Source organism: Haliotis cracherodii, unplaced genomic scaffold, assembly GCF_022045235.1.
Source record: "Haliotis cracherodii isolate W230 unplaced genomic scaffold, xgHalCrac1.p SCAF_9, whole genome shotgun sequence".
Classification (NCBI taxonomy): domain Eukaryota; kingdom Metazoa; phylum Mollusca; class Gastropoda; order Lepetellida; family Haliotidae; genus Haliotis; species Haliotis cracherodii.
In genome coordinates, this window is record NW_027266343.1 from 22838249 (window position 1) to 22860065 (window position 21817).

General features: G+C 40.9%; 1 protein-coding gene and 1 pseudogene across 3 annotated transcripts in view; one reads left to right on the forward strand and one right to left on the reverse strand.

Annotated features, from left to right (window-relative positions):
- LOC139452219 (hydroxylysine kinase-like) overlaps positions 1 to 21817 on the forward strand; it is a 184764-nt gene that overhangs the window by 15186 nt on the left and 147761 nt on the right. For 2 of the 3 annotated variants that reach the window (XR_011652353.1, XR_011652354.1), the window contains exon 1: positions 4670 to 4737. The exons of the other annotated variant lie outside the window; for it this stretch is intronic. The gene's annotated coding sequence lies outside the window, so the exon portion shown is untranslated. Of the gene's footprint in view, positions 1 to 4669; positions 4738 to 21817 lie in introns of those variants that run through there. 3 annotated transcript variants of the gene reach the window in all.
- LOC139451803 (uncharacterized) lies at positions 13349 to 18093 on the reverse strand (annotated as a pseudogene).

The following is a 21817-nucleotide window of genomic DNA, read 5'->3' on the forward strand; positions in this document are numbered from 1 at the left end:
CCGCTGTAACTCTATGGATATGTTCTCTGTGTGGGTGAGCAGTGTTGTGTATTCACCATGGCTGCTGTAACTCTATGGATATGTTCTCTGTGTGGGTGAGCAGTGTTGTGTATTCACCATGGCTGCTGTAACTCTATGGATATGTTCTCTGTGTGGGTGAGCAGTGTTGTGTATTCACCATGGCCGCTGTAACTCTATGGATATGTTCTCTGTGTGGGTGAGCAGTGTTGTGTATTCACCATGGCTGCTGTAACTCTATGGATATGTTCTCTGTGTGGGTGAGCAGTGTTGTGTATTCACCATGGCTGCTGTAACTCTATGGATATGTTCTCTGTGTGGGTGAGCAGTGTTGTGTATTCACCATGGCTGCTGTAACTCTATGGATATGTTCTCTGTGTGGGTGAGCAGTGTTGTGTATTCACCATGGCTGCTGTAACTCTATGGATATGTTCTCTGTGTGGGTGAGCAGTGTTGTGTATTCACCACGGCCGCTGTAACTCTACGGATATGTTCTCTGTGTGGGTGAGCAGTGTTGTGTATTCACCATTGCCGCTGTAACTCTACGGATATGTTCTCTGTGTGGGTGAGCAGTGTTGTGTTTTCACCATGGCTGCTTTAACTCTACGGACATGTTCTCTGTGTGGGTGAGCAGTGTTGTGTATTCACCATGGCTGCTGTAACTCTATGGATATGTTCTCTGTGTGGGTGAGCAGTGTTGTGTATTCACCATGGCTGCTGTAACTCTATGGACATGTTCTCTGTGTGGGTGAGCAGTGTTGTGTATTCACCATGGCTGCTGTAACTCTATGGATATGTTCTCTGTGTGGGTGAGCAGTGTTGTGTATTCACCATGGCTGCTGTAACTCTATGGATATGTTCTCTGTGTGGGTGAGCAGTGTTGTGTATTCACCATGGCTGCTGTAACTCTATGGATATGTTCTCTGTGTGGGTGAGCAGTGTTGTGTATTCACCATGGCTGCTGTAACTCTATGGATATGTTCTCTGTGTGGGTGAGCAGTGTTGTGTATTCACCATGGCTGCTGTAACTCTATGGATATGTTCTCTGTGTGGGTGAGCAGTGTTGTGTATTCACCATGGCCGCTGTAACTCTATGGATGTGTTCTCTGTGTGGGTGAGCAGTGTTGTGTATTCACCATGGCTGCTGTAACTCTACAGATATGTTCTCTGTGTGGGTGAGCAGTGTTGTGTATTCACCATGGCCGCTGTAACTCTATGGATATGTTCTCTGTGTGGGTGAGCAGTGTTGTGTATTCACCATGGCTGCTGTAACTCTATGGATATGTTCTCTGTGTGGGTGAGCAGTGTTGTGTATTCACCATGGCTGCTGTAACTCTATGGATATGTTCTCTGTGTGGGTGAGCAGTGTTGTGTATTCACCATGGCCGCTGTAACTCAATGGATATGTTCTCTGTGTGGGTGAGCAGTGTTGTGTATTCACCATGGCCGCTGTAACTCTATGGATATGTTCTCTGTGTGGGTGAGCAGTGTTGTGTATTCACCATGGCTGCTGTAACTCTATGGATATGTTCTCTGTGTGGGTGAGCAGTGTTGTGTATTCACCATGGCTGCTGTAACTCTATGGATATGTTCTCTGTGTGGGTGAGCAGTGTTGTGTATTCACCACGGCCGCTGTAACTCTACGGATATGTTCTCTGTGTGGGTGAGCAGTGTTGTGTATTCACCATTGCCGCTGTAACTCTACGGATATGTTCTCTGTGTGGGTGAGCAGTGTTGTGTTTTCACCATGGCTGCTTTAACTCTACGGACATGTTCTCTGTGTGGGTGAGCAGTGTTGTGTATTCACCATGGCTGCTGTAACTCTATGGATATGTTCTCTGTGTGGGTGAGCAGTGTTGTGTATTCACCATGGCTGCTGTAACTCTATGGACATGTTCTCTGTGTGGGTGAGCAGTGTTGTGTATTCACCATGGCTGCTGTAACTCTATGGATATGTTCTCTGTGTGGGTGAGCAGTGTTGTGTATTCACCATGGCTGCTGTAACTCTATGGATATGTTCTCTGTGTGGGTGAGCAGTGTTGTGTATTCACCATGGCTGCTGTAACTCTATGGATATGTTCTCTGTGTGGGTGAGCAGTGTTGTGTATTCACCATGGCTGCTGTAACTCTATGGATATGTTCTCTGTGTGGGTGAGCAGTGTTGTGTATTCACCATGGCTGCTGTAACTCTATGGATATGTTCTCTGTGTGGGTGAGCAGTGTTGTGTATTCACCATGGCCGCTGTAACTCTATGGATGTGTTCTCTGTGTGGGTGAGCAGTGTTGTGTATTCACCATGGCTGCTGTAACTCTACAGATATGTTCTCTGTGTGGGTGAGCAGTGTTGTGTATTCACCATGGCCGCTGTAACTCTATGGATATGTTCTCTGTGTGGGTGAGCAGTGTTGTGTATTCACCATGGCTGCTGTAACTCTATGGATATGTTCTCTGTGTGGGTGAGCAGTGTTGTGTATTCACCATGGCTGCTGTAACTCTATGGATATGTTCTCTGTGTGGGTGAGCAGTGTTGTGTATTCACCATGGCCGCTGTAACTCAATGGATATGTTCTCTGTGTGGGTGAGCAGTGTTGTGTATTCACCATGGCCGCTGTAACTCTATGGATATGTTCTCTGTGTGGGTGAGCAGTGTTGTGTATTCACCATGGCTGCTGTAACTCTATGGATATGTTCTCTGTGTGGGTGAGCAGTGTTGTGTATTCACCATGGCTGCTGTAACTCTATGGATATGTTCACTGTGTGGGTGAGCAGTGTTGTGTATTCACCATGGCTGCTGTAACTCTATGGATATGTTCTCTGTGTGGGTGAGCAGTGTTGTGTATTCACCATGGCTGCTGTAACTCTACAGATATGTTCTCTGTGTGGGTGAGCAGTGTTGTGTATTCACCATGGCCGCTGTAACTCTATGGATATGTTCTCTGTGTGGGTGAGCAGTGTTGTGTATTCACCATGGCTGCTGTAACTCTATGGATATGTTCTCTGTGTGGGTGAGCAGTGTTGTGTATTCACCATGGCTGCTGTAACTCTATGGATATGTTCTCTGTGTGGGTGAGCAGTGTTGTGTATTCACCATGGCTGCTGTAACTCTACAGATATGTTCTCTGTGTGGGTGAGCAGTGTTGTGTATTCACCATGGCTGCTGTAACTCTATGGATATGTTCTCTGTGTGGGTGAGCAGTGTTGTGTATTCATCATGGCCACTGTAACTCTATGGATATGTTCTCTGTGTGGGTGAGCAGTGTTGTGTATTCACCATGGCTGCTGTAACTCTATGGATATGTTCTCTGTGTGGGTGAGCAGTGTTGTGTATTCACCATGGCTGCTGTAACTCTACAGATATGTTCTCTGTGTGGGTGAGCAGTGTTGTGTATTCACCATGGCCGCTGTAACTCTATGGATATGTTCTCTGTGTGGGTGAGCAGTGTTGTGTATTCACCATGGCTGCTGTAACTCTACAGATATGTTCTCTGTGTGGGTGAGCAGTGTTGTGTATTCACCATGGCTGCTGTAACTCTATGGATATGTTCTCTGTGTGGGTGAGCAGTGTTGTGTATTCACCATGGCCGCTGTAACTCTATGGATGTGTTCTCTGTGTGGGTGAGCAGTGTTGTGTTTTCACCATGGCTGCTGTTACTGTACTGTACATGTTCACTATATGACTGGGCAGGCTTTTTTGTTATCATAGTAACATTATTTGTCAAGGTTTCCAAGAACAAACACTCAGACTTACACAGTTGGCAACTGCTATCACTGCATGATCCGATTGTGTAAACAAACTGAGCACACTTGACATAGTACTTGTGTGAAGCAATAAATCTAGCAGTCAATTACATTGTTTATTGTGAGCAGTGTGTATCTAAGTCTAGATAATAATGTGTAACTTTATGAATGCAAGCAAGCGACACTCGCATAGTATGTGTTAATTTTATGCTCACATCATTGTCATAACTGACAGCATGGCTGTGTCTTACTGTGACAGAGGTATCCTATCAGTGCCAAATGGATAGAAGAACCAGCTCTATACATGGAACAAATGCTCTATGTACTCCAAATATGTGAGTTTTAAGTTCACATCCTGTTACAGTGACAATCCTAATGTGAACAGTAAGGCTGGGACGAGTCTAAATTTACTACCCGGGTACCCGACCCCCTATTACCCGACCCGATGTGGGTACCCACTGTAGGTCTGTCTCAAGCTGGGTACAAAATGTTCAGTTCAGAATTGTTTTACTGGAGCCCAGGCAAAAAGTATTTCGATATAGTATAAAACAATCTGATTGTGCATACACTGAAGTTTACTGAAGCTTTGTCTTTGCTCAAACATATAAATCAGAAGGAATGTGTGCATGGTCAGAAAGAAATGTGACCATTGACGACTTGTACTTTAAAGTGAAACCATGGAATTTTATTTTATTGTAATTAAACAATATGTCATTTGACTAACCACGGGCACGGGTAGTACTATTGACCCGGCCGACTCAAGTACCCAAGTACTCGAGTTACCCGTCCCAACCCTTGAACACAGACATATTCAACTTGAGTATAACAAGTTTGGTTATTGTCCATTAATCCTGACTTTAGTAAGTAGCTACTTTGTGACACAAATGTCAAACATACAACTGTGGTTTGTATATTAAGGTCAGGCTATATCCTGTCATGCTCTTTCTCATGTGACTGTTTCAACACCATACAACCTCAGTGGTAAGTCCTTTTGTTCCAGTTATATTACCACTGTATTCTTGTATTTTAGATGTCTTTGTCTACAGCAGATGATTTGTCTGCTCCTGACATGAACAACTAACTGATTACTGCTGCTTGACCAATGATGGAGATTTTGTTGTAGCCAAGTGTACTAAAGTACTATTGGAATAGAAATAGATTCACTTTGGTCTATTATTCAAGACACACTTACTTTCTGTTGTCGTTGACCAATATAGATGTCATGGTAAGAGAATCATGTTTAGTTCTCCATAGATGTCAAGATAAGAGAATCATGTTTGGTTCTATATATATATATATGTCATAAGAGAATCATGTTTAGTTCTCCATATATGTCATGATAAGAGAATCATGTTTAGTTCCCCATATATGTCATAAGAGAATCATGTTTAGTTCTCCATATATGTCATGATAAGAGAATCATGTTTAGTTCTCCATAGATGTCAGGATAAGAGAATCATGTTTAGTTCTCCATAGATGTCATGATAAGAGAAGTATGTTTAGTTCTCCATATATGTCATCATAAGAGAATCATGTTTAGTTCTCCATAGATGTCATGATAAGAGAATCATGTTTAGTTCCCCATATATGTCATCCTATGAGAACCATGTTTAGTTCTCCATATATGTCATCATAAGAGAATCATGTTTAGTTCTCCATAGATGTCATGATAAGAGAATTATGTTTAGTTCTCCATATATGTCATCATAAGAGAATCATGTTTAGTTCTCCATAGATGTCATGATAAGAGAATCATGTTTAGTTCTCCATATATGTCAGGATAAGAGAACCATGTTTAGTTCTCCATAGATGTCATGATAAGAGAATCATGTTTAGTTCTCCATATATGTCATCATAAAAGATCACGTTTAGCTCACCATTAATAGCATAATTTCAAGTGGAGTTATGACAGAAAGTAGACACTCTGATCGTCGCCTACCACTGCGTAACAGTCATTCATATACACACAGAATAGTTTCTGTACGACAAGCATAGTCACCTTTTACGGCAAGCATGAGTTGCTGAGAACCTATTCTACCCCGGATCTTCACGGGTCCACATTCCTCATGATAATCATCTTGTCCCTGTTAATATAACAAACATTACCAGTGATAATCGTCATGTCCCTTTAATAATACAGACATTACCAATGATAATCGTCATGTCCCTTTAAATTTTCAGACATTCCTCATGATAATCATCATGTCCCTTTAATAATACAGACATTCCTCATGATAATCGTCATGTCCCTTTAATAATACAGACATTCCTCATGATACTCGTCATGTCCCTTTAATAATACAGACATTCCTCATGATAATCGTCATGTCCCTGTTAATAATACAGACATTCCTCATGATAATCGTCATGTCCCTTTAATAATACAGACATTCCTCATGATAATCGTCATGTCCCTTTAATAATACAGACATTCCTCATGATACTCGTCATGTCCCTTTAATAATACACACATTCCTCATGATAATCGTCATGTCCCTGTTAATAATACAGACATTCCTCATGATAATCGTCATGTCCCTTTAATAATACACACATTCCTCATGATAATCGTCATGTCCCTGTTAATATTACATTCCCAATGATAATTGTCGTGTCTAAAATATTATTACAGACGTTCCTAATGATAATCGTCAGCAGAGCTTATTGAGTAAAGACATCCAGGGGCGCCTACTAATGAGGTATAATACATTGTTTTTGTTGTTTTTTAACCTTCATGTTGATCACTTCCAAGTCCATTTGTACATGTATTTGAAACCACCAAGCCTATGAAGGTGAGGTGCAGTGTATATGATAATATATCATTAATGGCATCTCTGAAAAATGCTCACAAAATTCCAATTTAGTTTATTCCAAATGCTTTAGTGTAATCTAAACCCACCATTCAGGCAGTTGTTACTGTACCAGTATCAATACATTAATTTACACACAGTAAGTTAGTCTTGGGGTTTTTTTTGCGTTCTTTACTTTTCACCTTTCTTGTTTTAAATAATTTATGACACTGATTTGTTTTACTCGTCCAAACTAAATATTCAAGTGAGCTTATCTTTCTGTCCATTGTTTGTCTGTCTGTCCATATATTGGAACATTTTACATTTTAGATATCTCCTTTATCAAAACCTGTCTTGAGCTTTCATCCCCGATTCCTCCTGTGTCCTCTCTGTGATGTGTTCACTGAGGTCTGAATTGATTTTAAACATAGAAACTTTTGCAACCAACTATGAATTTCAAATTTGCCCTCAGCCATTTCGGCATGTATAAGTATGAAATCTTATTTTTTGTAAATGACTTAATTTGTTGTATGCAGAAACATGGATTTCACTTTTTGCCATATTTTGATATTTAGCTCACCTTATTCAGGGATGTGAAATCTCTACGGAAACGCAGAAAATCATGATTTTTTAAACGGTAGTCCTCCGAAAAAATCATCTTCCGCGTAAAAATTTTATCAAAGATTAAAAGAAAACATTCTGAAAAATATTATCAAAAACCAGACAACCGTCGCGTATTGTCCTGTTTTCGGTCAGAGCTTTCAGCATCATAGGTTTTCGGACGAATTTCTATCACGAATACTTGCACTATGTAGGGTGTGGCGTCACACAGAAATTGTAAATACTAAGATGATGGCTTGTTTTTTAAGATAAAGGTGTATTTTATCCTAATAAGTGAATGAGATGTTTTACAGTTGTTCATGTGATTAGCAAGAAAACTATGAATGTTTCTTCAGCGTCCAAAAACCAATAACATGGGGATATATGTTGTATTAATGTCTTATGTTTGCAATTGAGTATTGTTTGTTTTTTTCAACAAAAGGTAAATAAGTACAAGGTAATTTTTTTCAATATGCTTCCACATGGGGAAAGGCTCAGACATTGCACACTTGTGACAGTTGTCCTTGTGTCTTTGGGATGGGGGGTGAAGTTTATGGCACTATTGCTCCCTGACCTGGCAGTTGCCAGGTGCTCAGAAGCTATGCCGATTTTTTAAAAGTTGTGATTTAACTTCGAAATTTTTCTGCATCTGCAATCTTTGTTTATTTGACTTATTGACTTTTGCCATTAACTTATTACATTTCTTGGTGTGAATGCTGTCCAAACTGCATGAAATTGCTTAAAACTTTTCCTCTTTTTTTTCAAACCTGATCACATCCCTGCTTATTGAAAGTCAAAATGTCTTTAGCTATTTGTAAGTTGCCTAATCTCCTTCTACGAAACTAATAGACCAATGAAGTTAAAACTTACATACTTGTGCAAATCAAAGATATATTTCCAACAGCTTTGAAACTGATTTTCAACATGGCCCCTGATACTGCAAATCTTATTTTCTTGTTAAGAAAAATGTTTATGCACCTTAAAAAATCACATTAAAATAAAATTGCCATCGACTTTTCAGAATCATGCATGATAATCACATGTGCAAACACTTTGCCATGATTACCCATGATGAAGCTGAAGTTGCATGAGCATCCTGGTCTCTTCTTGAAGTGTTTTTGCTGTGAAAAGCAACTTTGTTTATGGCCCATCCTCATAAATGAGAGGTTGCATGCAATTGGAATTCTTGAAACTGGAATTGCACAAAATGTTGCCCGGTGTATTGGTGTTCATCGTAACACCTCACATTCTCACTGGGGTAGGTATCAACAGACTGGCAACACCAGGGACACACTGTTCTTGACGTCCAGAAACGTCATGTCAGCATGATAATCATACCCACCTGCTGGTATGTTAAGCTGACACATATGTTCAACGTTCTGCATTCAGTGTTGGGAGAGTGATTAGGTGAGAAGGCATTATTGCATATCACAGGACCCGTTTAGTGGTCATCAATGGCTATTTGACTGGTGTGCAGGTTATCCATCCTCCCTTTCCTTCAGACATTTGGACGTCACATCACATTACAACCGGACAATGCATGCCCTCACATTGCACATGTGGTCGCAGACTTCATTTGACAAAAGAACAACCCCCACTCCCTTTGACCCGCTGTTTTGCCAGGTCTGTCATCCATCGAACGTGAGGGATGAATGAAACATTGTTTACGCGACTCCTCAACCAACCATTAACGTTGGTCCAGCTGCAACAGGTCTTGGTCCAGGTCTGGAATGACATCCCACAACCCTTCCTCAACAGTCTCTTGATGTCAGTGAACAGTTGTTGTCAAGCTTTTGTCACTGCTAATAGTGGTCTTACCCAACACTGACTTGTGAACTGACAGTTGACCCCACACCACTTTCAGCCTGAGAGGACATATGTACATGCTGTCATGATGAATTCATGTTCCATGGACATTGATATGTTGCTCTGTTGCAAAATCAGTCTTTCTTTGTGTTTATATATTTATTATTTACTATGGTAGTCAGTGATGCACAGGAACTTTTTTCTGCTAGTGTATTATGAAATTTGGCAGTTAGTGTAGTTAGTATTGTGGCATGTTCTGTTTTCAGGGTATTATGTTTTTCACCTCACTTGACATTTTGCATTATTTTCATCACAAAATTACATTTCCTTATATTGTTAGCAGACAATACTGGAGCCACGAAGCTGAAAATTCACATGCATTTTCCTACCAATGATAGCAATATATTCTAGGGGTTCAGTCAAATAAACATCCATTTTGAGAAAGCTATAATTCCTTCAAAAATCCTACCTCTACTACATCATAACAAATATTCTTGAAATTTGGTTAACATCACTCTAAAAATCACTATCCCCCATCCTAATCAGTTGTTAGGAATAACCTCATATTGTGCAAAATGTGCATGCGGGATATGCTTCACTTCTTTCTTTTGTGTGCTCACTTGAATTTTTTCAGGTACACATATTTGTGTTAAAATTCTGTACTTAAGTATCTTAGGCTACCAACTGAAGACAACTATATACATTGTTCTTTAACAGTGTATAATTCTTACGAAACTTCTACCTCTATTTCATCTCTGCCATAAATCCCATATTTTGGCTTCAGTCACACTAACTAAACTTTTCAGATTTTCAACAGATGTCCGCTTCACTGTCAATTACACACACACAACTAGTTGTTGCCAAGTAGCATCATAACCACCCAAGCCATGACGGAAGCAAAGGCAGCAACCTCACTTTTTTCCTGCGTGTGCTGAGTCAAAACCTATTGTAATAATAGTAAGTCACATTAATCTAAGATTATTCTAATAGTTTTCAAAATAATAACAGACAATAAGTACATATTAATAGCTCGTCACGATATGGCTGAAATATTGCCGATGTGACGTAAAGCAGTACCTCACTCACTCACTCACATATTAATAGCTGCTGGAGTGACGATCGTACGCACTTAAGTACAGCTGGTGCTTGTGTTTGTGAGGTCAGAATGGAGTCTCCATCTACTCCCAGGTGCAAGAAGTGTGGTCATTTCATGATCACGAGAGATCCTCATGATAACTGCACTAAGTGCAGAGGCACTTCCTGCAATGAAGACAAGAGCTAGAGAAGTGCGCCAACACATCTAAAAAGACCTTCACTAAGATAGCCAAGACATTGACCAAGTCTACGAGGCGCGAGGCCGCCAAGAAAAAGGTGGAAAACATCACAGTCAAGAAATTGGCTTCCACCCCAGCTTTTTCCACTCCAGTTGATCAACCATCTCCTGCACTCTCTATGAATGGTCTCCTGGTGTTGTAAAATTGGAATAGCCAGGAACATGTACCACACAAAAGAGTTTTGTGCACAACACTGACAAAACCACAAGGTCTCTGTACTTCCAGAACAGTTCTTAGGAAACTAAGGTATCAAACAATCATATCACAATGCCTTTTGTTAAATAAATATGGTTTTGAGTGAGCATAATACTAGCTAGTATTCAAACAGGGCTAAATACTAGTGAAGACAAGTACATCCTGATGAACCTAATGACCCCTGCGGGTTGACAGTAGAGAACACAAATTATTTCGGAAGCCAGCATAAATTGGTGAAAGACTTAGCATAAGCTCACATTGGGCTGACTTTAGAATTAGATTTAGGTAATATGGTAATAAAACATAATCATGGCATTAAGATATACTGGCATTTAGTCAAATATTTTGTTAAATAAAAGTTATGTGCATATTTTCCTCCCATTATTTCCATGATTCTACTGAAGAAATAATTAAGATCCTGAATGGTTTTTCATATATTGAGCAATGGTAAATGGACCCCACAAAGGTATCTATGATATCGATACAGACTGTGTTAAATATGCAGTTTGCAATTTCCTTCCTTCAGTCTGTGATATCTTTAATAGATATATAGATAATAAATCAGAATACTGAACAAGTACCAGGTGTTTTGACTTGTTTGCTCGCCAGTCAATACCGTGTGTGCTTCCAACTCAGGAATTCTTTCAGCCTCACAACAGCCATGGCCCTCCATTTAGAACAGGCCATTGGATACTTTGGACAAGACACTGATCAAATTTCACATCTGGTTTGCAGCATTACCTGCTCTGTCAACAGGTCGTGGATGGTGTCAGGAAGTCAGCTACAACAACTTTGTCGGCTGTCTCCTGTGCACCTGTTTTCTGTCTGTGCCTGGATATCACCCATGTCACCTTTGATAGGAATAATGCAGACAAAGTACACATGGGTAAACTGGTTTTCTTTTCATTGTCAAAACCAAAATCCTGTTTGAAGGCCAAAGGTTATAATTTCTTTTATCTTTGGACACAAGGATGAATAAGATCTGTCCCTATGTTCTATCAGGACATAAAAGGAATACCTGAAGATGACATATCCTTTCTTTCGAAGGGAGTGCAAAGACTTTACCAGCAAGACGAAGATTTCCAAAACACCCTATCCTTCTGTCTGAGGATAATGGAAGCTGATCAGCATGTGACATTGGAGCCTCCATGAGAGAACAATCCATATGAGATCAGGGCACTGGCAGCTTCACTGGAGTTGCACACCGACAGCTCTATCAAGGGCTGTGTTTCCACTTTCGCCAACTATTGCTTCCAAGATGTGTTGGTTGAAGATATTGATGATCTTTATAAACTGTGTCCTATTCATCAACCCCAGAAAATGTCAATAACATCTCCTCAAGCCACAATAATTTACTTGTAATCTACAGAGACACCACAGGATATGACTTTTATCTGAGAGAAAAAGCTTAGATAATGGTAAAGAAATATGTGCCGTGCATTCTGACATCAGTAAAGCATTTATTGAGGTTAGGCTCAAAATCATATTACCGTATTCGACGTAATAAGCGCCCACAGCGGTATTTGCTAATATATTGGCTAGTGAACAATCCCAATTAGCACCCCTTCTGATTGATCAATGTTCACAAGACTTATTTATTCGCGTACAATACTCACTCGTGTGTTATATGCACCCTTAATTATGGGCAATTAAATTCTAGAAAAATATATCTCACGTACTTAAACATTTCAGGCTGTCAGCATAAACCACCAAAAATTTATCTTTCAACTCTGTTTTTTTCACCAAAGTAATATTCTAATAAGATCCTCCTTTTTCTAATTTTGTGAGCGCCCTGGGCGCTTATTACATCAAATACGGTACATCAACTCATGTCATGCACAATTAAATGGTTAATTATTATCCCCCCCAGTTTGAAAAAGGGGGGATAAAGTGATCAGCATATACATCCGTCTGTCCGCCGTCTGTTTTCTGTTACCGGATCAGAAGTCCAAAAAATGTTAAATATTTCTTGTTGAAACTTGCTATATAAATCAGTCTGGTGGTGAACTGGTGCCTTTTGATGATTTGGGATTATTTATTGTTTTTATTATTTTTTTTTACTTGACAAGTTGGACTTATACTGAAAATAAGGGTAGAGCTCATTTCTGGAGCAGAACTCCATAACCGTTGAATATTTCTTGTTGAAACATGCAATATACATCAGTTTATGGGGAACTGGCGCCTTTCGATGATTTGGTATTTATATTTAAAAAAAACAGAAGCATTTTCCATGAGTACATGTTTGACTTGTACTGAAAATGAGGGTAGTGATCAAAATATCATGGAACTGTTCTGTGAGAACAATACCTTCCAAATGGCGTGCTGGTTTTCTTGGGGAATTAGTCAGCAAAGAGCCGGAGTCACAGGAGACTAATCACAATTTTATTTACAAGAGCAATTAACAATTTACAATATACTTAGAAAAATAGCTGAGGGTACCACAGAGAGTCGGTACAACCCTCTGCGCCAGCTTGGACCCTCGCAATTCACAACCCAACACAGGTATTCCAATATACTTGTAGCTTTACTTCTCAGTAATGGCCAAACAACATGTAAAGAGAAAACGAAACAAGCCAAGGGAGGTAACTCTCCCACTACCTAGGCAGTCTGCCGCTAAATATAAACAACGGTCGCCAACCACACTGGCGCAACCTCCTTTTTTCTTTGTAAACCATTACCTGATATGGGTTACTATTAAAGTCTCATACTGTCATAAACAATACCCAAAATAACTGGTCACAATACAACTTAAAACCTGATGTAAATATCCTTGACATCACGTGATATAAGCTGATACGACACCATAACTATAGCCTAAATGCGAAAAGGTATCCAGACACAGTTGATGGACAGAGCAACATAAACATGTTAGAAATCGGTTACATAGTCATTGAGGTGTGGTCGCCGTGCTCGGATTGACCTCCTTTGTGCACTGACTGGAGTTGAATACACGGTATCATCAGTGTCATCTGTATTCACAATGTCATTGTCACTAACATTTTCAAGCAAGGAGTCCTGATTATCCAGAGGAGGATGTTCTGGTGGGTTGACTAAAATGTCTTGGTCATGGTATGGTTCATTTAGCACTAGGGGAACGATGGGAAGGGTAGGTGGTTCAGTCCTTTGGGGAACAGTATCTATCTCACCATCCGAAGACTCATCGCACACATATTGCTGAGGAAGTCCACTTGACCGTTCATGTTGACATGGTAATCTGAAGCACTCTGATTTTTTTACTCTATATGACGTGCTTCGCAGTTGGGAACCCACAAACTTCTGAATGTTGCACCATTCACCATCGTTAACAACCACAAGGTATCGATCTCGTGACGGTGATTTATTACGATTGGCATGTAGATATACCAGGTCACCAATGCTGATGTTAGGGGTGGGCAGGCTAGGGATATGGGCTTTAGACATCTCACTGTGTAGATGATTGGTAGTTCGCTGGTGATGTTGGTCTAGGATCAATTTTCTGTCTCCGACGGGTATTTGGTGGTTGTTAAATTGATCTCTTTGTGTCCACATTTTCCTGGCGGATAACCCTCTGGATCTGATGCGAGAATTTAGTTGAGCAGTGGCTATAGCTAGGGTTATAGGTGTGACCGACCCCCCCAAAGGATCAATTTTTAACAATTCCAACTCCAGCTCTTGAAAAGCTCGCTCGGCTACGGGATTCTTGTTCTTGTTCTTTATTCGACCAATTTCAATGCAAAGTCGTTGACTTCGGAGAAGGTCATCTTGAACTAAGGCCTTAAACCCTGGAGCTGGGTCAGTTCTGATGACCGCCGGGGGTCCATCTAATGGTCTTATCTCAACACTTAGGCGAATCAAAGCCTCACGTAGGGTTCCCTTTTGCTCATTTTCAATGGCACATGTACAGGTGAAAGATGTGACACATTCTCTCAAAACAAGTATGCGTTGCCGTTCTCTTTTTATTACATCTGCAGCAAACGCGGCTCCAATGATCTCTGGGGGATCAGTAGATGACTGAGCCACAACTGTGTGGGGAACCTGTTGAAGAGATGTACAGTGATAACATCCGCTTGAAACTTTAGTTATTGCTTGATCCATGTCCAAAGCATAGAAGTAGCGGTTCACAACAAGTTTCAACTGGTGGGCAGAAGGATGATTTAACTGGATGTGCATTGCAGTCAACAATCCATCCAAGACTTGTCGTGGAATGACGATGCACTCTCTGATGGTAACAAGGGGCTCATTTCTTTGAATCACCAACACACCATCTTTGGCGATGGTCACAGACTGTAGATAACGTTTTACGTCTTTAACATCAGTTTGTTTCTTGGATGGGCGAGTGCCCTGTATGAGATGAGCATGTGTGCGTCTGAGATCAGAACACTCTGACTGGATGGCGAGCCATGCATTCCTGTTGGCGTATGGAAGTTTAGATTTCCCTGACATGATGTCCTGAACAGAAGTACCACGTACCGTACAGTCCTCAGTTTGACGAATGAATGAGCAAATCTGACACAGGCGCTCGTCACACTTGGATGCATTTCTACTGGCAAAATCAGATGGAATATTTGCAGAACCACTGAGATGGCGAACAGAGGCCTGGTATCTACTCACTGTCGACAAAAAGGTAGACACTCTTGGGCTTGCTGAAAACTCTCCTCGACACAACTTTTCATATGCTTGAACGCATGGTTTACTGTCAGTCAGGATACATGCTTGTAGGCTTGACTGTACTAGGTAAGGACTAAAGTGCTTGGTGGCAACAGCTATAGATAGTGCTTCTATTTTCACACGGTAGCCATGTCATTTGACGCTGGCGCAGTTTGGCACTGAAGAAACCAGCGAGAAGAGTACTGTTGTTCCTTGCAATGTAGAGAGTAGCACCTATGCCATGGTTTTTCACTGCTCCATCTGTAACGAGCCATAGCTGGTCATCCCTCCGAGGAAGAACAATGGTTTTATGTGAGGATAGTGCAGATTGAGCATTTCCAAAGGCACAGATAAGTACCTCTGACCAAACTATTCTCTCTGCTGAAGGACGTCCAGATTGAAGAGTGTCCAATGGACCCAATAGTCCAGCACAACCTGGTATTACCCGGGCTAACACTTTGTAGGTTCCAATAAACGACCTCAACCCTTGGCTGTAGATGGACGGGTGCAACTAGAGAGGGTGGAAATTCTGTGAGGACTTGCTTGAATTGAGCCATTTTTCCAAATCTATCCTAAGATGGTCACACTAGAAGGGCCGACAGTAGTCTTGGCAGCTGAAAGCTTTAATCAATTATATTGCAAGGCCTGTAGAACACGTCGCCAGTTGTTCAGAAGCTCGTCTACGGTATTACCTCCACAATATAAGTCATCTGCCAACTTGGCCACTGATCCTTCCTTGGGCAAGTGCCCAAGCACACGACACATCAATTCTTCTAAAGCAGTTTCAGAGCCCGGCATGCCCATGGCTGATCGGGCATAAACACGGACTCCACGGAAGGGAGTGGCCACACCACAATATTTCATTGATCCACGTGACAGGGGTATTTGGTAAAAAGCATTTGTCAAATCTGTGGATATGATGTACTTCCATGCAGCTATCTGGCGTAATGTAGAATCAACATCAGGCATGAGTGATGGTTGTGGTTTACTATACCGCCCCACATCTGTGAATGCTGTAACCAGACGAAATCCACCATTTGACTTCTTGACAAGGAAGGATGGATTTAAATATTCCACTGATATCCCCACATCTTCAGGCTTGACGAAGACACCAATGTTCTCAAGCTCATTGAATTTGTCTTGCAGCTCTACAAGTTTGTCACGTGAGTATTGTGGGACTCGTCCCTTGCGTTGAGTGGGTTGGACAGGACCCATGTTGACAACTGCCTTGAACGGGCCAGATTTGCCATTATATCCATGGACATGTGGATTAAACACATCATCGTACTCCTTTATGAGGGCGTGGAAACTGTTGCGAGTGTCTGGTGAGAACTGGTTATCTGGGTCAATGCGTACCTGTTCTGAACAATTGACCTTGCATGTAGTAGTGGACTGTCTGAGAGGAATGCTTTCTGATTGACTATCGACGATCTCGGTCTCAGAGTTTGGGATGGTGAATACTTGTTGAACTTGGCAAAAGTGCTCATGCTTCTTGAGGACAAGAGGCTCTTTGGTGTCATTAGGAATTCTAATCTTCCCTGAAACGCTGGACACTATATCTGGTGCTGGCCATTCTTTGTGGTCTTTGAATAAATCACCTGTTAGACGTGGTTCCACTGCGAATGTGTCATCTGAGTGGATCAGGTCATCCAGGAGTGATAACTCTATGAAATAGCCAGGCCAGATTGTTGTAGGGGACTTAGGCGCTCGTAAGACATGTGCACGTCTTACTGTATGATGTGACGAGTGGGTTTCTTGGTTGCCGTACTGGAAGGTGGTTCCATCTCCAAGTGTAATTTGGCGCTTAGCTGGGCGAACGGCAACATCATTTATTTCCATGAACGGTGTTCCTGCAAGCAATTCGACAGCAAGGTTCTCCACAACAAGGCCCTCGAAAATAAAATCCTTATTGTCACGGCTGAGAGTTACTCGTGTTTCACCAACAATATGGAGTGGGGATGAACCATCAGCCTGATGGGCAGATTGTGAACTTTTGGTGACTTCAATGCCGAGTCTCCTGGTAGTAGTCTGACTGATCATATTACCTGTAGCTCCACTGTCGAGGGTAAGACATATGACATTATGACCATAAAATGCGTTCATATATCGAGACTGACGTACACTGACTCTATTGACTGAAGCATTGTTTACACTTGAGGCAGTAACGGGAGGTGTTGATACTGTGTCTGTATGAGGGGACTGTCCATCTTCATCCTCTGACTCATCCAGGATGCTAGCTATTTGACGTGCCTTGGCCATGTATTTTCTGTCTTGATCAGGTAAGTATGAACATTCACTGAGAAAGTGATTGTCACTAGGACGACCAGCTGTGTGACAGAGGGGACACGTTTTTAAGGTTGACTGGTAACGACGTTTATTGGATGTCTGTTGTATGCGAGGTCTAAAATTAGATCTTTGACTGAAGTTGTTTGCTCTAGATGTAGCAGTCCTCATGACCTTGGCATCCTCAGATGAATGTATTTCATCTAACAGGGAATTGAGTGCCTGTGATATCTCAGGTTTAATTGACGCTAGAGTACGGGATCTCAGTTCCGTTCCATATCGTTGCTTCACCAGCTTGGGCAAATCAGGATGGATAAGGCGCAACCAAGTCAGGATAATAATGTTCTCTAACGTAGGTGTTAATTCCTCATCCTCGCCAATCGCCTCTCCATGATGAGTGATTCCACCATTTTGTCTGAGCAGATTATCTTCCACAAATGCAGACAGGCGCTGGTAAAGATCCTCTGGTCGCTCCTCAGGTTGGAGATGTATGTCACACAAATCAAGAAAATGTGCACCAGATGACTGGAAGCCGTAGTGTAGTCTGATAGTCTGCCAGATACTTGAAATCGAAACTGAACTTTTCACAATGGTGTTCCTGGCAATTACAGGACAATAATTGGCGATTTGGCCCAACATTAACTCGAGTGATGTTACCTTTTGCGCTGCTGTCTTGCGTTGAGCTCTAGCAACGTCTTCCCCATCATTTTCAAATCCTCGTAACGGGGTTGCACGTGTAAGTTTTCCCCACGTGGCGCCGTCAGCAAGAAATGTTGCAAAATTCGTGTCCCGTGATAACGTATATAGTAGGTTTTGTTTCCAATTCTCAAACGAATTAACAGTTTCATGTTTCGTGAGAGACCACTGTTTCGGTGCTCTGTGAGTGTTTGCCATGATGTTATGCTAGTAGGCCTACTTGAAATACCCGCGCTATCGTGGCAATGTTGACCAGGTAGATTGCACACTTATTCGTGTAGTAACTGCGAAAGTCAGGTTAATTGCCATGTTCAGAGATGCGGATGATCGTTTCCGCTGCCACCACGCCAGCTTGGACCCTCGCAATTCACAACCCAACACAGGTATTCCAATATACTTGTAGCTTTACTTCTCAGTAATGGCCAAACAACATGTGAAGAGAAAACGAAACAAGCCAAGGGAGGTAACTCTCCCACTACCTAGGCAGTCTGCCGCTAAACATAAACAACGGTCGCCAACCACACTGGTGCTGGGCTGTGGGAGAGAGGTCTGCTTGGTAAGAGAGTCAAACCCCTTCTCTCTCTGCCCTAACGAGAGGTATCTGTCTGTATTTAACAAAATAAGAACAATAAAAAGGAATGTGATTGGATGATACACGATTGGTTTTGTCCTATGCTAAATGGATGGCTAGACAGAGGGGAATACTAAATCCTGTTAATCCTGTTGGACTGGCACTAATCTTGTTGACATATTTACTGGATGCTTTGAAAGAGATTATGGTGACACTATAGACAAGCTTGTGTTGGGGCTAATCCTTAATGCCCTATAGACGAGCTTGTATGGGGGCTAATCCTTAATGAGTCTTATTCCTGAATGTTATTCTAATATAGGTGATGACAGATTTACTTAAATAAAATAGTTCAAGGGAATCTTTTATCTGGGAGATGGGATCTTGACACCTTAGGCTAGCATTTATCTAAAAGCGTCAAATTTATTAAACTATGTAGATGCAACTCTTGTCTTATTGAATAATATGTCCAGAAGATGCGTACCATTACCTTAGCCTAGCATCTATCTAAAAAGCTATAACTGAAACTACTGATATTTTATATATGCATTTTTACCTGATGATAAGTATTACTTGCTTAACTATAATTATATGAAATGATGTATAAATATTACATCATAATAACTCATAAAAGCACTTGATGTAGATCTAATTATTATAGGATAACTTAGTATAAATGGTATACCATGATAACTTCCCCTCCGTCTGAAAAAGTTTGGACCCCAAACGTGTAAAAATTAAAATAATGGATGGACAATGTATTAAGTTAAACTGGTAGTATAATAAATAAACATTTTTATAGAGTCTCTTTGATATAAGGAAACATAATGTAAAAGTTCTTTCTGCTGTCATCAGGGAATCTGGATGTGGAGCTGGCTTGTGTTGGCACTCTGTACTGGTGGTTTATGGGTGATGTAAGAGGCCTTGAGGTCCACATCCTGGTTTGAGGTTTAGTATATAGTTGGCTGTGTCCATGGAGATTTTACATGGAAACAAAGAAAAGAGAGTTAGAATGTTCAAATAATATGTCATATATAAATACTTCCTCCGTTTGTCTGTAATAACTAGAAAATAAAACAAATATGATAATTATGATGTAAAAGATCAGTACATAATTATTACTAAATGGTGTCATGACCAGGAAGAATGTATTGGCGGCAAATTACAAAAGTATATCATGAAAAAAAAAAAAAATTAATAAAATATCCTTCTATTTTTGGATACAATCATTAGACGCATTATATATACATATATGTGCATGTGCATATAACAAGTGCATTGATTTATTACACTAATAAGGTATACAAAAGGTGCTAGAACTTACGTATATCCTTTTTTTTAATTATTTGTTAATTTTCGTAACTATTTGGTTTGCGTTTTCTTTGTTTTGGTTCATTTCAGTTGTTAGGTTTGCTTTATTTCAATTTGGTTTGTTTCGCTTCGTTCATTTCGCTTCGATTTTCGTTCGGTTCAATGCGATACGGCTCGGTTTCATTCGGTTCGCTATTTAGTTTGATTTGCTTCGGTATGGTTTTGGTTCAATTCGCAGTATGGTTTGCTTTGGTTTGGTTCATTTCATTTCGATTTGCGATATGGTTCGGTTCAATGGGATAGTGTTTGGTTTATTTTGCTTCGGTATGGTTTGCTTCACTTCGGTACGGTACGGTTTCGGTTCGATTCGCAGTATGGTTTGCTTCGCTTCGGTACGGTTTCGGTTCGAATTCGCAGTATGGTTTGCTTCGCTTCGGTACGGTTTCGGTTTGCTTTGGTTTGAGTCATTTCGATTTGTTTTGGTTCACTTTGATTCGTTATGGTTTGGTTTGTGTCATTTCACTTCGCTTTTGAGATTGGTTGATCAGGTCAATGCTCAAAATTTGTTGTGATACAAATAACTCAGATGATCAGGCTGATGCCATTTGTTCTCAACTGGCGACCCATAGTGACTGGACACAAGTAAACATAACAAGATACAGCTAATAGCTGTTTAGTGATTTGCACCGTTTATTCAGGAGATTTTGTATTTTGGTCAAGAATATGTTCAATTAGCAGCTATCGACATATATAGGGATTTGATCCTGAAACGGTAGACTGCGTCTATAGTGTATGTTTGTAGCACGGTAGTAAAACGTGTTGATGTTTCCCCAGTCCCCATGTGGAAAAATACCCCTTTTGGATTTATAGATTGGTAGTTGAGCCGGATCATATGGAGGATTATCTTCTTTACAGGACCACTTAGAGAGATCCTTCCAGCTATCATCAAGGTAGCGCTGTATGAGGTGGGGAGGAACACTTTCAAAATAGCGTGTTTGGTAATCATGATCATCTTTATATGAGACCTTGACATAGCAGTCTCCTTGAATAATTTCAATGCCCATAACTCTCTTTATTGAATTATCTACTTGTCGTAGGTGTTTTGGACAAACCAGATATGGTTTGACGTCTAATTCTACGCATGGTTTGGTGTTCTCTTGCTGGACATTCCCTGACATTGAATTACCTGACAGAACATTGACTGATTTATTGTCTTGTGCTGATTCCTTTTGGTCGAAAAACTTATGATTCTTCAGTGAACGTTTTCGTCGTTTCCCTGACATACTTCTTTTGAGGTGAAATTCTCTCTGAATGGAGTCTGGAATGCTGCTGCCATACTCCCATGTGTTTCCTCTTTCTGGATCCTTCCATTTCACTCTGTAGTAGATTTTGCCATTTGCTCTCTTGGAACTAACAATTGAGTGGATGTCCTCTGGATTGAAAACCTGAGGGATATCCTTGGTTTGATTACCTGATGTTGGACTTGGAGGTTGTACCTGGCTGTCGTCAGGTTGTTTTCTGGATTTGGGCTGGTGATGCTTACTATTCACTCCTCTTTTCCCTTTGTTTACCTTTTCATTTACCTTGGTTGGAGCACTAGGACCTGGTGTGGCATGATTTTCCTTCATTGTCGCCGTGGGACTGGTAGGTTTTTCTGTTGTACTTGGAGGCAGGGTTTTTCTTCTTTGTTGTGGTCATTTGCTTCAAATTCTTGTTGTTTGAAGTACCTGTCTTTGTTTTGGAATTGACCTTCTTACCTTTCTGTTGTGGAGGTGATTGATCAGTAGCCTGGTAAGTTGAACTTGTTGATGGGGAATTGTTGCTGTCAAGCTGAGTATCATTGACTGGTTCCT